This window comes from Onychomys torridus, chromosome 1 (genome assembly GCF_903995425.1).
Source record: "Onychomys torridus chromosome 1, mOncTor1.1, whole genome shotgun sequence".
Classification (NCBI taxonomy): domain Eukaryota; kingdom Metazoa; phylum Chordata; class Mammalia; order Rodentia; family Cricetidae; genus Onychomys; species Onychomys torridus.
In genome coordinates, this window is record NC_050443.1 from 85053243 (window position 1) to 85068813 (window position 15571).

Below are 15571 nucleotides of genomic sequence, written 5' to 3' on the forward strand. Positions count from 1 at the left end.
TATAATACTGATTGTTTCATCACAGAGAAGGCCTGACCCACACTATCTCTTTCAGTTATTGATGCCTTTCTTCAGCTGTTCTACATAAGAAAATAACCACAAAGGGGATTTCTATATCTACTTTCTTTCTGCTTGGGGTATTCAATCCCCAACAAAGTCCTGTTCTCATTCCTGATATTGCCAAAGTTACTGATGTACTATTTAGATTAGCCCCTTCCTTATAGTCTTCCTTTAACCTTTCAGTAACACTGACACTGTTGACCACTCTCTCTTATTTCGAAGCCCCACCCCTTTTCCTCTCAGTAAGTTTTTCTCCCCTTTCCCTTCACTCCATTAACTTTTATGAGTCCCTGTGTCTTTCTAGACGTAGAAGTTCCCACTGATGTATTACTCATTTCTTCCCACTCAAGAACCTCTCATTGGATCATTTCCAGCTTAAATGGTTAATATAATGTCTATACATTCTTGACAAGAAAGCCTGAATATGTGGGTATGTCAAGTTTATCACATCACATCTCTTGTTTATTGAGAATTTCAAACACATAAATATACTTTAACTAATCACCTGCTAATCTTGCTCACTATACATACCAGATCATGACAATATTCTAAAAGGATGCATAAGATATTGTTTCTGACTTTCACCTCATCTCTGAAACTCACTCTTTGTGTGCTCCTCTAAACTCACTTCTTTGACCTTGTTGTTACTCATTGCTTGGTCTATATTTTTTACTGCTTTAAGGGCAATTAGCTTTTCTCTTAGTTTGTGATATTCCTTTGTTTTCTGGGCCCTGAAATATGATATGGACATAGGAGAACTAATGTTCAACATCCCTAGCTATCAGTAAAATGCACAGCAAGCTATATTGATTTCATTTCACCCCAGCAAAAAAGGATAGCAAGAAAATAAACTTCTCTTTCCTATCTTTTGCCTTTTAAATTCTTATAGCATTATGTTTCTAGATGTTCCCCAAGCCTTGGAGATGTTCTGTTTTATGGTGAGTACCCACAGTCAGTCTTTAGGAGTTCTTTGAGGAGTTAAGCATCTCTGCATTGATTTCTTCCTGATGAAAAAAATTGTTTTATAAGTTATGATCAGCTTAGACCTATAGGAGTAGATATAAGTATGTAGAAGACAACTAGATCACATGACTATTTAGGAAAATATCAATATTAGATCCAAAAGCTTGGTTTCATTGACCAAAGGATAGTCCATGTCCACTGTTTCTCTTTCTAATGATGACAGACTGATATTTTCTGTATCTATTGACAAGTTTTATAGTAAGTGGGCTCCAGCACTGGGGAAGACCATCAATGCCTTTTCTCCCTCTGTAGCCTGCATAGCACCTATGTCACCATGAAAGCCAGATAACATGGAAAAAGTTTATTAGTTGGTTTGAGATTTATTTCTATATGTACTGCACCCAAAATGTGTGGTGTCTTCAGCTCTGGAATATTTCTGTGTCATTATAATAATCAAGGATAAAGGCAATAGCCCTTATTGTTTAGGGTTTTACCAGGGTCTCCTTCACAACAACTTTGTACATAATATTACTGCCGTATTTAAACATCAACAACAACTGTGGTTACCTGCACAATAGGTCAAAGATGAACCCTGCCAGTACCCCAATCTGGATGAAGAGGAGCTCTTAAGTCTCTATACCTAAATGTAGTACTATTGGAAGTTCATAGCTGCTGGTGGAAAAAGAATAATTCTTCTGTGGGAGTGTGGCCACTGATAGGTTGCCCACGTTCCTGTAGATGATCCCAGACCAATACATATTGGTAGCACTAACTAGATTTAGTAGGCATTTAAACAATCAATTAAGAGAGCACATGAAGTTCAGGATGTTTTACTTGAGTTAAGTATATGGAGAGTTGGAGGGGAAGTAGAGGCAGACATGATCACATTCATTGTATACATACATGAAATTATTAGTAAATTAAAAAGGAAAAATAGAAGCCTAAAAATAAAAAGGAAAATAAAACAACATGAGATCTGAATTTTTTAGTTCATATATTCAAAATGATATATCTCCTCTCCTTCACTGGTTCATGATATATTATAAGCATAGTAAGGCTTTCAGGAAATGGGGAAGCTCAAGGAACATATACCTCTGCCTAGCCTCATGATCCATGGGACTGCAGTGAATAGCTACCTTTTCTTCAGGGAGGTTTAACAGTGTCATCCTTCTAGCTGACATGGCCTCCTCTGACAACTCTACTTCTGGTAACTTAATGAATCCTCCTAGGCATGTACCTGACCTGGCAGTTTTGAACACTTCTCCCATTAAAATGTCTGTGTGGTATTAGTTCCTGTCTGTCCCACAGGCCTTTGCCTGGGACCTTCTTAACTGAGAAGAGGGTGCCAGACAAGAAGCGAGAGACCTCCATGGATCCTCTGTCAAGCAGTTAAAGATGTCCACGGCCTCTGTGAGGGCTCCAAATATACCTTTTCTTGAGCCTCTTTTGAGAGCTATTACAAACTTCCAAAGAGGCAGACAATTAAATTGGATGAAATAAGGTCTTCTATCATTGTCCTTCAGCACCTATTTATTGTACCTTTCCATGCTATTCATTTCTAAATTTCTCCTTTCTACCCTCTCATTCACATACCCCTGTGTGCATGTGCCTATGTTGTCATGACCACAAGGCTGAACTGCTCATAGTTCTGGAAATATACAAAACCTGTCTCAGCTATCACTACTCTCTACTGAAATGTTCTTGGCCCCCATCTGTGTTTGTTTTTTTTTTTTATCCTCCTTTCTTACAGAATCTACGTACCGTTAGTCATTAATTCTATTAATATGGCTGGAAAAAAGTTGGTCAAGGTTTCCTATCTCTTAATTTTCAGCTTCAAAAATTAAATTCAAGATTTTATTTGTTGATTACAGCAATAGGATGCATAAGAAAACTGACTAGTTCAATAGCAGAAATATAATATCTGGTAATTGATACCATTATAAAACTAATATATTCTTTCTGGTGAACTTTTTCCTGCTGTGATTATTAGAGTTTGTGAATACCAAGACAACTCCATGCATAATGTTTGTTGTCAGCAAATACTTCACATTTCTCCTTCATTACAGTCCTCAAGTTTGGTCAGTCATTTAGCTCTGGGACTTCTTCTCATTATGCAATTCTTCTCATTTGCTTGGGATTCTCTCATTTCTTCTAAGGAACAGTTCTCAGCAAATATCTGTAATACTGTACTTATTAGTAAATTGTGTCAATTTAGTTATTTATAAAATTAAGCTACTTTAACCTTTAAAATGTTATTTGTATGTATTAGTTATTTAAAATCATAAGCTTTATGCACTAGGGAGAAGGCTAGCAGGGAGCGAGAGGAGAGGGGGATCTGTGGTTGGTATGTAAAAACAAATTAAAAATTCTTAGTAAAGGAAAAAAATAAAATTATAAGCTATAACAAGTATTGAACCCAAATTTACAATCATCCTAAAATATTGTTCCTGTCCTTTGTTCCATTTCTTGTTGGTCCTCTATAACTTTCTAAACTGGCCTCTCAGGGAAACCTTAGAGGTCTATGTAGCTAAAAACATTAAAAAAAAATTGTGTCAGTATTTTTCTCTCAGTTGCATAGAATCTATGAAAGCTTGATAATATAAACCAATCATCTCACTTTATGGAAGGTGAGAAACATAGATCCCACATTCAAGAGTGAGAGGAAGTTAGGTGTTCAAAACTGGCTAAGCAACAGAAGACATCAGAAAAGCAAGCCAGGAAATACACCCAAGAGGATTCATTAACTTACTATTTCTAGGTCAGCATTTCTAGGGGGAGGCCTTTACAGCTGGGAGATAAGTCCCTCTGAAGATAAGTATAAGAGAAAATAACAGGAGGAGACCATGGGATCAGAAGACAAAGCAAAGTGCTCCTGGATGAGGCACTGGCTAACTCTGGGCCCAGAGATATTTAGATGGAGAGCAAAGAGGCCTTTTGGTCAATTCTTAGAATTTCTACTTTCTTTGTGCAACATTGAATTTGATCATCGACAGCAGCAGGGATGAAGAAATCTGAGCTTCAGGATCCAGGAGCAACCTGAAAAGTGACACGATGCTAGAGGGGCTCAACCCATGCAACCTGTCAAATGGATGCTGTTTCTAGTCATTCACTGTAATAATAACAACAGGAAAGCCACTGTCTAGCTACACTGGAAACTTGCCTGCATGTCCTTCACTGCCATCTTTAGAACACATCTATAGGTAAAAGGAAAGAGAACATCTCTGACACCTGATTTCCTGTTGTATATCACCAACTTATAAAACAAAGCGATTAATCACTGCTGTGGAAAACCATACCTGCCTATCCCACCTGTGTTGGAATGTCCTCTAACTTCAAGAAGCCTAAGGGAAACTGGAGTTGTTCAGGCAGTTGGGGCCCTTAACACTAGAGGTAAGGAATTTGTCTCTCATTTAATGAAATGTGAAGCCTCCAAGTATGTTGTGACTTAAGTAGGCTGCAAATCAGACCCCAATGTGGTGATATTTTGTCTGTGCTGTAACAAATAAAGCTTGCCTGAAGGTCAGAGGGCAAAGCCAGGCACTATTAGCCATAGAAGCCAAGCAGTGGTGACACATATCTTTAATCTCTGCACTTGGGAGGAGGAAGCAAGAAAACCAGGAGTTCAAGGCCACCCTGGGCTACACAAGATTGATCCAGTCTAAAAGAGAAACAAAGCCAGGCAGTGGTGGCACACACTTTTGATCCCAACACTTGCCTTTAATCCCAGCACTTTAATCCCAGGTTGATATAGGAAGTGATATGGTTGGTCAGAGAAAAGGAAATATAAGGCAAGAGGAGAAAAGAACTCATCCCCCTTTTAGGCTGAAGATATGGTAGAAGTAAGAACTAGTGGCTGACTGCTCTGCTTCTCTGATCTTTCAGCTTTCACTCTGATATTTGACTCTGGGCTTTTATTAAGACCAATTGCGATTCGTGATATACCCCCAAAGATTTAAACTAGAGTATTAAAGTCCCATTGTTTTGGGTTCTATTTCCCTTTCAGTCTCACTATTTTAGTTTTTAAAAATACCAATAGATAATCAATTATGACTGATAAAATTTCTGTGTTGTAGTTTAGAGCTTAGTACCACTTTCCAGTCAGTAATATCAACACCTGTCTTTAGAACTTTTATCAAGTGCAATTTAAAGCCAGAAATTTGGAAATAAAGAATAAAAACTGTCAACTTTTTGGAGTTATGTTGGTATCAAAAGGGTTTTTTTATACTAAAACCTGGAATCCATATTAACAAAATTTCATCAATCCATCTTTTTCTAGGCAATCAAAGAAACCTAGCAGAATGGAATTCTGGAATGCTACCTTGGGAAGTGGCTTCATCTTTGTGGGAATTCTGGATGACAGTGGCTCACCTGAACTGCTCTGTGCCACAATCACAGCCCTGTACACATTGGCTCTGATCAGCAATAGTCTTCTGCTCTTGGTCATCACCATGGATGCCTGGCTCCATGTGCCCATGTATTTCCTGCTTGGACAGCTCTCTCTCATGGACCTCCTCTTAACATCAGTCATCACTCCCAAGGCTATAATGGATTATCTGCTCAAAGACAACACTATCACCTTTGAAGGTTGTGCCCTTCAGATGTTCCTGGAATTGACAGTTGGTGGTGCAGAAGACCTCCTTTTGGCATTTGTGGCCTATGACAGGTATGTAGCTATTTGTCATCCCTTGAACTACACAATCTTAATGAGACCAGTAGTCTGCTGGCTAATGGTTGCCACATCATGGATTCTGGCAGTCAAGATAGCCCTGGGACTTACCATCACTACCATGAATTATTCTTTTTGCAAATCTAGGCAGATCAGACACCTGTTCTGCGAGATTCCTCCTTTGCTTGAGCTGGCCTGTGCAGACACTTCTAGTTATGAGCTTGTGGTTTATTTGGTGGGTGTGCTCATGTCAATTCTCCCTCTTACTGGCATCTTTTTCTCTTATGCATGGATTTTGTTCACTGTACTCCACATGCCCTCAAATGAGGGCAGGAAGAAACCCTTGTTACCTGCTCTTCACACATGACTGTCGTGGGCATGTACTATGGAGCTCTCATAGTTGTATATGTTCTACCCAATTCCTACCATAAGCCTAAGCAAGACAATATCCTTTCTGTTTTCTACACAATTATCAGCCCAGCTCTCAACCCCCTCATCTATAGCCTGAGAAATAAGGAAGTGACTGTGGCTTTGAGGAGAGTTCTTGGAAATATTTGTTGCTATCACAACATCAAGATAGTTCCAATATTACACTTCCAAACTTAATTTCTCCTTATCCTTAGAAGATTTCTACTATGAATGTAATACTCCTGGAAAAAAACTGTACAGCTAAAACATGTATCTTTTGATTAAGAATTATGGCAATGCAACAATCTTTTAAATAACCCTTTGGATAGTCTCTTCACAAGGTGAATAGGATAATATTTACACTGTTTAGAGATTCTCTTCTGTGTCTCTATTATCTAACATAGCTGTTTACACAAAAATTCTAAAGGGAAGTACTTACTGGACCTGAACTCTGAGATGTTACATCATATTAGACCAAGAACTACAGAAAGACATTTCAAGTGGTGGCCCACAGATTATTAGGAGGGTATGATTGAGGTTTACAAAAAATTTAAATAAAAAAAAAATCAGTGAATCACAATATTGTCAGCAACTGCCTTGTCTAATATCCACTAGATGTAGGACCATGGCCACTATCCTTCTTTGTAAACATCAGCTTTATGGGTGCTCTGACTTATGTCATTGATGAGCAGGGAGGAATCTTTGCTTGTCGTTGCTTCCTTCCTTCTTCCCTTCTTTCCTTCCTTCCTTCCTTCCTCTCTGTCTCTCTCTCTCTCTCTCTCTCTCTCTCTCTCTCTCTCTCTCACACTTTCTATCTTTCCTTCCTTCCTTCTTCCTTTTTACTCTTGCAATGGTGGAAATTAAGTGAAAACATATGCTTTATTCTGTGTTTAATAAAAACAAAGAGAATAAACTCATTTTTTTCTAAGCATATATTTAAATATCTCAGTAATTACTTAAGTTCCATTATTCTTGGAGTGTTTATATGGTTTAAACATTAAACATTGTGTTCACATCTCATAATATAATATAGTACCTGATATATATGCATAATTTTCATGGGTTTTGTATCAGTTAAAGATAAATTGATACACACATTGTAGTGCCTTTCTTTAATCCCAGTGCTCAGTATGAAAGCTGATTTCTGTGAGTATGAGGATAGACTAAGCAGGGATTCATAATGAGACCTGTGTCAAAAACATTTAAAATCTGGAAAATAGAATAAATGTCAAAGAACCTTATTTTTTGTTAATTTAAAAATGTTGTATGCACTAAAGGTCTGGGTATTGTTGTTTGTAAAAATTAATTAATTCCTTTTCCTATCTGTTTTTAGTATCTGACATTTTATATAGGTGTACAATGTACCTTTGTCACACAGACCCCACATCAATCCTTGACTCCAACTTTCTCAACACATCAATTTCCCAATTTCAAGTCCTTTTTCTTTCCCTTAAAAATATAGTGAGTTGTGCTTGCTTCGACACCCAGGCAGTGGGACCCAGACCTGTCCTTAGTGCATGAGCTAGCTGTTTGGAACCTGGGGCTTATCGGGGATGTGGGGACGCTTTGCTCAGCCTGGAAGGAGGGGACTGGACCTGCCTGGACTGAATCTACCAGGTTGAGCTGAATCCCCAGGGGAGTCTTTGCTCTGAAGGAGATGGGAATGGGGGGGAGGGGTTGGGAGGGAGGTGGGGACAGGGGCAGGAAGGGGAGGACAGGGGAACCCATGGCTGATATGTAAAATTTAAACACAAATATCTGTATAAAAATAAAATTAAAAAAATATATAGTGAGTCTAATTAGTGCTGCCTATATGGACACAGGTATGGGATCATGGACAAAGACGTGGGCAACCAGCCAATCACCACCTGCCAAAGAAATGTGATTCTCAATTCCTCAGAAGCCATCAACTGCTAGTGACTCCTCAGCTGGAGTTGGGGATAGGAGACCCCTCCCTATACTACAATGGAATTTTTAACTGCATTAATCTTATACAGCTTCACTGAGTTCATGTGTGAAAGTTATGTCTTGTACAAAGACCAGGCTTTCACAGCAGTCTTTCAACCTCCATCTTACACTCTTTTCACCCCCTCTTCTGTGATGTTCCTCATCTTGAAATGGAACATTTGTTGCAGATGTCTCATATTTAGCAAAGCATTCACAGTTGCTTATTCTCAAGACTTTGAACAGTGAAAGTCTCTATATTAACTACCACCCCCTACAATAAGAAGCTACTCTGATGAAAGCGGAGAACCACACAAACCCATGAATATAACCATAAATATATAGAAGGCAATTTGACATGACCCTTGGCAAAATAATACCAATAGCTATTCTCTTAGACCCTACATTGCCCTAGCTGTGGGTTTGAGCATGCTAACAACATAAGAAATTCACTGTCTCCTGTGGAATAAGTCTCATATCCAACTAAGAGATAATTGGTTACCCCATTAATGATCTTGCCACAATTATGTCAGTGGTCAGATCTCACCTGCCATATTTGTATTGTAGCATGTAGGATCCATAACATAGCAAGACCACTGATGACTTTTCTCTATTAGAAGGCTACACGGTACCTTCAAACAATATAAAGCTAATCAGTAGGGAGAGAGACTCCTGAATAATTCAAGATTGGTTTATCTGTGTCCTACAACCAAAGCATGTAGTGTCTTTAGCAAGAGTGTTTACCATCTAGTTATGGTGGACAGTCATGAACAATGACAATCTGTGTGTGTGTGTGTGTGTGTGTGTGTGTGTGTGTGTGTGTGTATGTGTGCATGTGTGCATGTGTGTGTGTGTGTGCATGTGCATGTGCACGTGCATGCCTATTGCTCTGTGATTACACTTTGATTATCTTAGGTTGTGACCTAAGGGATTCATTCATGAAAATATAATGGTAGTTTTTCATCAATACCACTGCTGAATATGTTTAAATTTTTAATTAATTTCATTTGGCTTTTCTGTGACATTTTCAATATTGTACAGATATATACAGGTGAGGAACTTCAAACAACAGTATATAGCCCTGCTTTGAGGTACTAGTAATTTGAAGGTCAATATTAGATTTTAAGAATCCAGAAAAATTCAGGGGAACAAAAGGTAAGCATTACTATTTTTTTCAGGAAACTCTTACCAAGAATTTTAGCACCTAGGGTCTAGCCAGGGAGAAACAATAACAGAAATGTGCCCAAACTTGCAAGGTGGCTTCTTGTACAAGATGTGTAGAGTACAGATAAGAATGAGTGAGATCTGAAGTCTGAGGAACTATAGAATCTAAGAGAGAGCAGTGAGCTTGTGTTGCTGTTTCTCAAGGCATACAGCCTCACATATTGCCTAAATATGAAACAGAGCCTATATCCCTAAATACAAAAGGGAAGTTTCAAGACAACCCCAAGTCTTCTGGGATTACTTTTGGAGCTGAAAAGATTCAGATGCCAAAGAAGGAGGAGGGTTTTCTTATGGCAGGTTGTTGCAGAAGTGTGTGTGTATGTGTGTGTGTGTGTGTGTGTGTGTGTGTGTGAATGTGTGTGTGTGTGTGTGTGTGTGTGTGTGTGTGAGAGAGAGAGAGAGAGAGAGAGAGAGAGAGAGAGAGAGAGAGAGAGAGACTGTTATTTGTACCATGGGACAAAACAGCCCAGTTATTACCATTGCCAGAAATCTACATGGAAAGAAATGGATGCAGATGATTTAGCAGATGTCTTGGGCAGGATCCTAGGGAAGTGAAGGTCTTAATCCATCAGCCTGTTTCTTTATATTTACTATCTACATCAGAATACTGATTCTGTGTCACTCCAGGCAATATGTTATTCAACAAGAAAGAAAACAACACACCTATCCACCTTCTGGCTCTGCATGATTTTAGCGTATGTTCCCCAAGCCTCAGAGATTTCCCACTTCAGGCCTGGCAATCACAGACACTTACCAATACTTTCACTAACTATGAATCTCTATATTAGTTGCTTCCTCTAGAAAAAGAAGTTTCTCTTACAGAAGTTGAGGTAGGCCAAGTTGCAGAGGTATAGACACAAAAATTTAGAAATCAGTTTGATAACATGACTATTCACAAAATAACAATGGCAGCTACTACTATCCCTGGGTTTATGACCTCTACAGCCATTAGATATTGACTAGGATTACAGTACTAGGCATAACTCTTGTCCCATGGAACAGATCTCAGACCCAATCAGAAAAAGATCATTACCCCATGATAATCATGCCACTATTGTACTAATGGGCACATTTTGCCTGACAAGTCAGTGTCATAGTATGCAGTGTTCAGCTCTTGGTAATACCACTGGTGTTTTTCCTCCCTGAACAGCATTCATAGCACCCTGATACTAAAAGCTAGCCAGCAGAGAGAGAGATTCACAGTCAGTTTCATAAAGACTCCTATACGTACTGTATCAAAGTGTGTATTGTCTTCAGCAGCAGAATCTTACCATGTCCTTAGAGTAATCAAGTACAGTGTAAAGAGTGCTGTTTTTAGTTCTGCTTGAGCTTTGCTGCTAAACTATGCCTGTATAGTCATTGTCTCAATAAACTCACAGTAACTACAGTTTTCACTACAAGACTTGACAGGATCAAGACTGCTAAGATTCCATCAAGTATGTTAAAGGAACTCAGGAGTCTTCATGCCTAATTGGTGAGATTTGAAATTTGGAAAATAGGAAAAATGACAATATACTTGGTTTTCCTGTCAATTTAGAATTTCTGATTGCTTCTGTGGGAAGAAAATCATTATGCTTTAGAAGTTTTGTTACTGGTAAATTACACATGCTCCTATGGATGTCTCCATGCCATGCACATACTGACAGCAATAATTGGACTTAGTGGGTTATTAAAACATGAAAATAAATAAAGTCAGGAGGGGTTTCTCTGAGAAAGGATCGAAGGGAATTGGAGGGGGGGGAATAGGGAGTTTAATCATTATTGATTGTTGTAAAAATATGTAAAATTATAAAAGAATGGATTTTAACAAAAAGAATAAATCTAAAAATACAAAATAAAGCAAATATAAAATCTACTTTTGTAAATAAGATTAGTGAGCATGTGGAGAGCTAGCAACACAGAGTCTGGCAGAGGTAAAATCAGAGCTGGAGCCCTTGATCAACAGCATCTCAGAAAACCTGGGGACACTAAAAGTCATCTTGACCTTCAAAGTAGGAAGCCATCCCTATGCTTCAGGAAAGAGCTGAGCTAAAGGCTACAACTGGCATAGGCCACAGAAGTCTCTGAGAAGGACAAAGCAGTTCATGTAGATGTTACCTTCCCTAACTTCTCCATCTATCAGTGTGGGTCTATAGAGATACAAGCAGATATCCTGGACAGAGCTCCTGGAGGTTGTGATGAAGCTGCTAAACCTGGATACCTTTGTAGAAAACCTGACTGCTGTCATGGAGTGGTGCCCAGAGACAAGGAGAGGGGCATGCAGAACCCTGTATGGAACCATTATGAATTCCTTCTGCTCAAGGCTGAATGCAAGAAGGCCCTAATAAAGATATGGAGATTTCAATTTTATGAACACACATAAAAGTCATAAGCTGCTGTTGCAACTGGGGAGATGGTTCTGGAACATCATCCTCAAGAAGAGAACTCTTGACCTCAGACACTCATAGAGACCACTCCAGAATGAGAATTGCTATGCCTGAACACAACCATCAGGCCTCCCCTTGGCAACACCCAGATCTGGGGTCCAAGAAGTTGGAAGATTTTTGAGAGACTCTGCTGACCCTGATAGAAATTCTAATTTCTCCAATTTGTGAAATTGAGGAGGAAGGAGTGAGTGGTCATTGTCAATATTTAATCTAAAGGTTTTGTACTCTTAAATCATCTATTGTTTTAAAAAATTATCAGATTCTCACATTTCTACTTCTGTGTAGATCTATGATTTAAGATAGCACAGTTGGATTATGGGGGAAGATGTATTAGAAGGGCTGCTCAAGGAAAACCAAACACTGCCTAACATCATTGTTCCTCAGTAAGAGTGAATCCACATCTTGTTCTGGGTGTATTTTGACAGTTTCATATTCCTAGGAAACAAAACCTGTGGAAATGCTGTCCCTGAAATCTGAATCTTTCTTTCTTTTTTTGTTTGTATATGTTGGCATTAAATTAATATATACAAATATTGTAAGAGTAATCAACCAATTTTTGATTAACTCCAGAGCACACTCCATGAGATGGAATCTAAATACTTGACACTGATGAAGTAAGAACCTGAGACTAGATAGTTCCTGGGCCTAGGGGGAAACCTTGTTATTGGAGCAAGGAAATAAAGCAATACAATGACTCCCAATGGCATACTGCCTCTCTCAACCCACATCAGAGAAGCTTCTACTAGAAGTAGATGGAAATTAACACAGTGACACAAAACTGAACAATGTGAAGAGAGTAAAAGACATTGGAACACTCAGTTCTAAATGAGAGGTCTTCATTAAAACTTCCCTGCAGGCTCAGAGATCTATGTGGAAGAAAAGACTATAAAGAAAAGGTATAAAGGTATAAAGGTATAAAGAATCAGAGGTGATGAATGACTCCAAGGAAACAGTGTCTTTCAAACACAGCATGACTAGTGTACACACGAACTAACAGAGACTGTAGCAGCATGCACAAGATCTGCACAGGTTCAAGCAAGACAAGTTGCCAGCACTGTGAGGAGGAAGTGGACGTTGGGCCCCACTCCTAATCAAGAAACTATGTTATTCTATTATTTTGTTAAGATAATTTCTGTGCCTTCAACTTGTGTTTCTTCTCCTCCTCTATGCCTACTGTTCATAGTCTTTTCATGTGTCCTGGGTTACCTGTATATCTTGTGCCTGGATATTTTTAGATTTAATATATTTTTTTGGTGAGCTTTCCACTTCTTCTCCATTGTCCTCAAGATCTAAAATTCTCTCTTCCATGTCTTGTAATCTGTTAGTAAGGCTTACTTCTGAGACTTTTGTTCAATTCCTAGGTTTTTCATTTCAAGTTTTAATTCATTTTGGGTTTTCTTTAATGATTCTATTCCCACTTTTATATGTCAAGCATTTTTCAATATTTTATTCAACTATTTGAATTTTCATTATCTTCATTAAAGCATTTTATTCACTTCCTTTTTAAGGTCTTTGAACATATTTATAATTGATAGTTTGAAGTTCTAGTCTTGTGCCTCAACCAAATTGCTTATCATAGGGATTATTGCAGTAAGGTTGTTGGCTTCTGGAGAAGGCACATTGTCTTGGTTGCTCACATTTGTGTTTTGTGTTGTAATTTAGGCATCTGGAGCTATGATGTTTGTGGTTTTCTTGATGTAATTACCTGGTCTTATCTTTGGTGGGTGTGTTTTCATTTTTTGGTTGATTTGCTCTAATCAGACAGGTTGTGGACCAGAAGAATGATGCTTGTTTCTCAGTCTTTGAGTTTCACTGGCTTTTATGATTCAGAACCCAGCTGTTACCATATCTGGAATTATAGTTGGAACTCTGGATTTCAACTCCAAGCAGGCTCAGATTGGTTCAGAGGTTTGGTTGAGTGATAGGCTAGTAGGAAAGTGAAGGATTCTGAGTCTGAAATTCTCTTAAGCAGGACTGGGAGTACTTCTCCAGGAAATGTGGCAGAGATACTTTGTTTCTGGCTATGGACAGCAGTGGGTCTGAAGTGAATGAAGGTGGGCTAGGAGGAAAGGCTAAGTAGGCATGCAGTAGCAGGTCTAAGAGGACTCTGGAGAGACAAGGACAGCAGAAGGGTAGAGTATACCTGGGTCACAGCCAAATATAATAGCTTTGATGTCCTTGATAGAGAAATGATTCTTCAGAATAGGCAGGGAGTCACAAAGGAATGAAGATGGACTTGAAGAAATGGCTGATGGGTAGCAAGGAGGAACTAAGACAGTGGTTCTCATTCTGAGGGTTGTGACCACCAGAATATACACATTTATGGTGGGTGGACTTAGAGACTGAAAGGTCACACAGTAGCAAAATTACAGTTATGAAGCAGCAATAGAAATATGTGCTTTCCAATGGGCATGACTTACAGAATGAGAATAGTTGAAATAAGGGACCCTAGGCCCACACTAAGATGCTAACTCCCATGTGAATGGGGGTGAGCTGTGATAGAACTTGGATTCGATGGAATCTTTCAATGAAAATCCCCTGGCTTGGCATGTCTGCACACCTTACCCATTAAACATGCTATTGGATCTGAGGTTTTCTAGCCCACATTGTCATGCATAGGAACTTATAGACATAATACATAGTGATGATACCTAGCCTAGAACAATAAACCTCTTTGTGGAGCTTCAGTCAAGCAAAAACAGATGTCTCACAGGTTCTCTTAAGAGTTCCATTCTTCATTACTCCATGTGCTTCTTGTGTGCACTATTATGAGCTACAGGAGATAACCAAGGACATGTGATAATATCCGGTCTTCCTTCATTGGCCTCTTAACATCATTTTGTACCTTCCACAACAGATTGAGTTCTGTTTTTCCTACCTACCACGCTGCACAGACATTCATATGGGCATGTGTCTATGTAGTCAGTGGCCACAGGACTCAGCTGCTCAGGCAGTACCTCCCTTAGCTATCAATGCTCTAGATCAGGCTACCCCAACCTCTTACCAAGTTCCTTCCTTAGTCTCCTTTTAGTCACTGATTATACAAGAAAATGCTAAGAAATACTGCTTAAGGGTCCATTGCTGTTTATTTTAAACTTTAAGAAAATTAAATCAACGTTTCCATTTGCTGGTTACAAAAATAATACAAATAAGAAAATTACTACCCAAGTTCAAAAGGAGAAATACCCTAAAATAACTAATGAATTTTTTATAAAACTGAGTTTTTCTGATCTTGATTTTTTCTGCTATAATTATTAGATTTTGTGGATAGTGCATCAGCTCCTTGCCTGATGTTCTGCCCTAACATGGAATTGCCACTTCTCCATTATGATGTTTAAGTCTGTGTCTATTTTCTCTGTCAATTTTAGGAGTTCCTTTAGTGAGTGCAAGTCTTGCCTTTATGCAATAAATTCTCATCTTCTGGGAGTCTCTCATTTCTTCCCTGAGAGCACATTTAAACAAATATACATATAATTTTATATATGTCTGTAAATTGTGTAATTTTTCTTATTTGTTATACTGAGCACTTCTCTCTCTGTGTCTCTTTGTGTCTCTCTCTGTCTCTGTCTCTCTCTCTCTCTCTCTCTCTCTCTCTCTCTCTCTCTCTCTCTCTCTCTCTCTCTCTTTTTTTTTTTGGTTTGTCCAGACAGGGTTTCTCTGTGTAGCTCTGGCTGTCCTGAAACTCACTCTGTAGATCAGTCTGGCCTTGAACTCAAAGAGATCCACCTGCCACTGCCTCCCTGAGTGCTAAGATCAAAGGCATTTGCCACCACTGCCTGGTACACTTTTGCCTCTTAAATTGTTACTAGCAGTTGTCATCATATAAAGGAATAGGCTTCATTATGTCATTTTCATACAAGTACATCATTTATTTTGATGA

General features: G+C 38.7%; 1 pseudogene; it reads left to right on the forward strand.

Annotated features, from left to right (window-relative positions):
- The first annotated feature begins 5321 nt into the window (after positions 1-5321).
- On the forward strand, positions 5322-6295 carry LOC118577064 (annotated as a pseudogene).
- The last annotated feature ends 9276 nt before the right edge of the window (positions 6296-15571 follow it).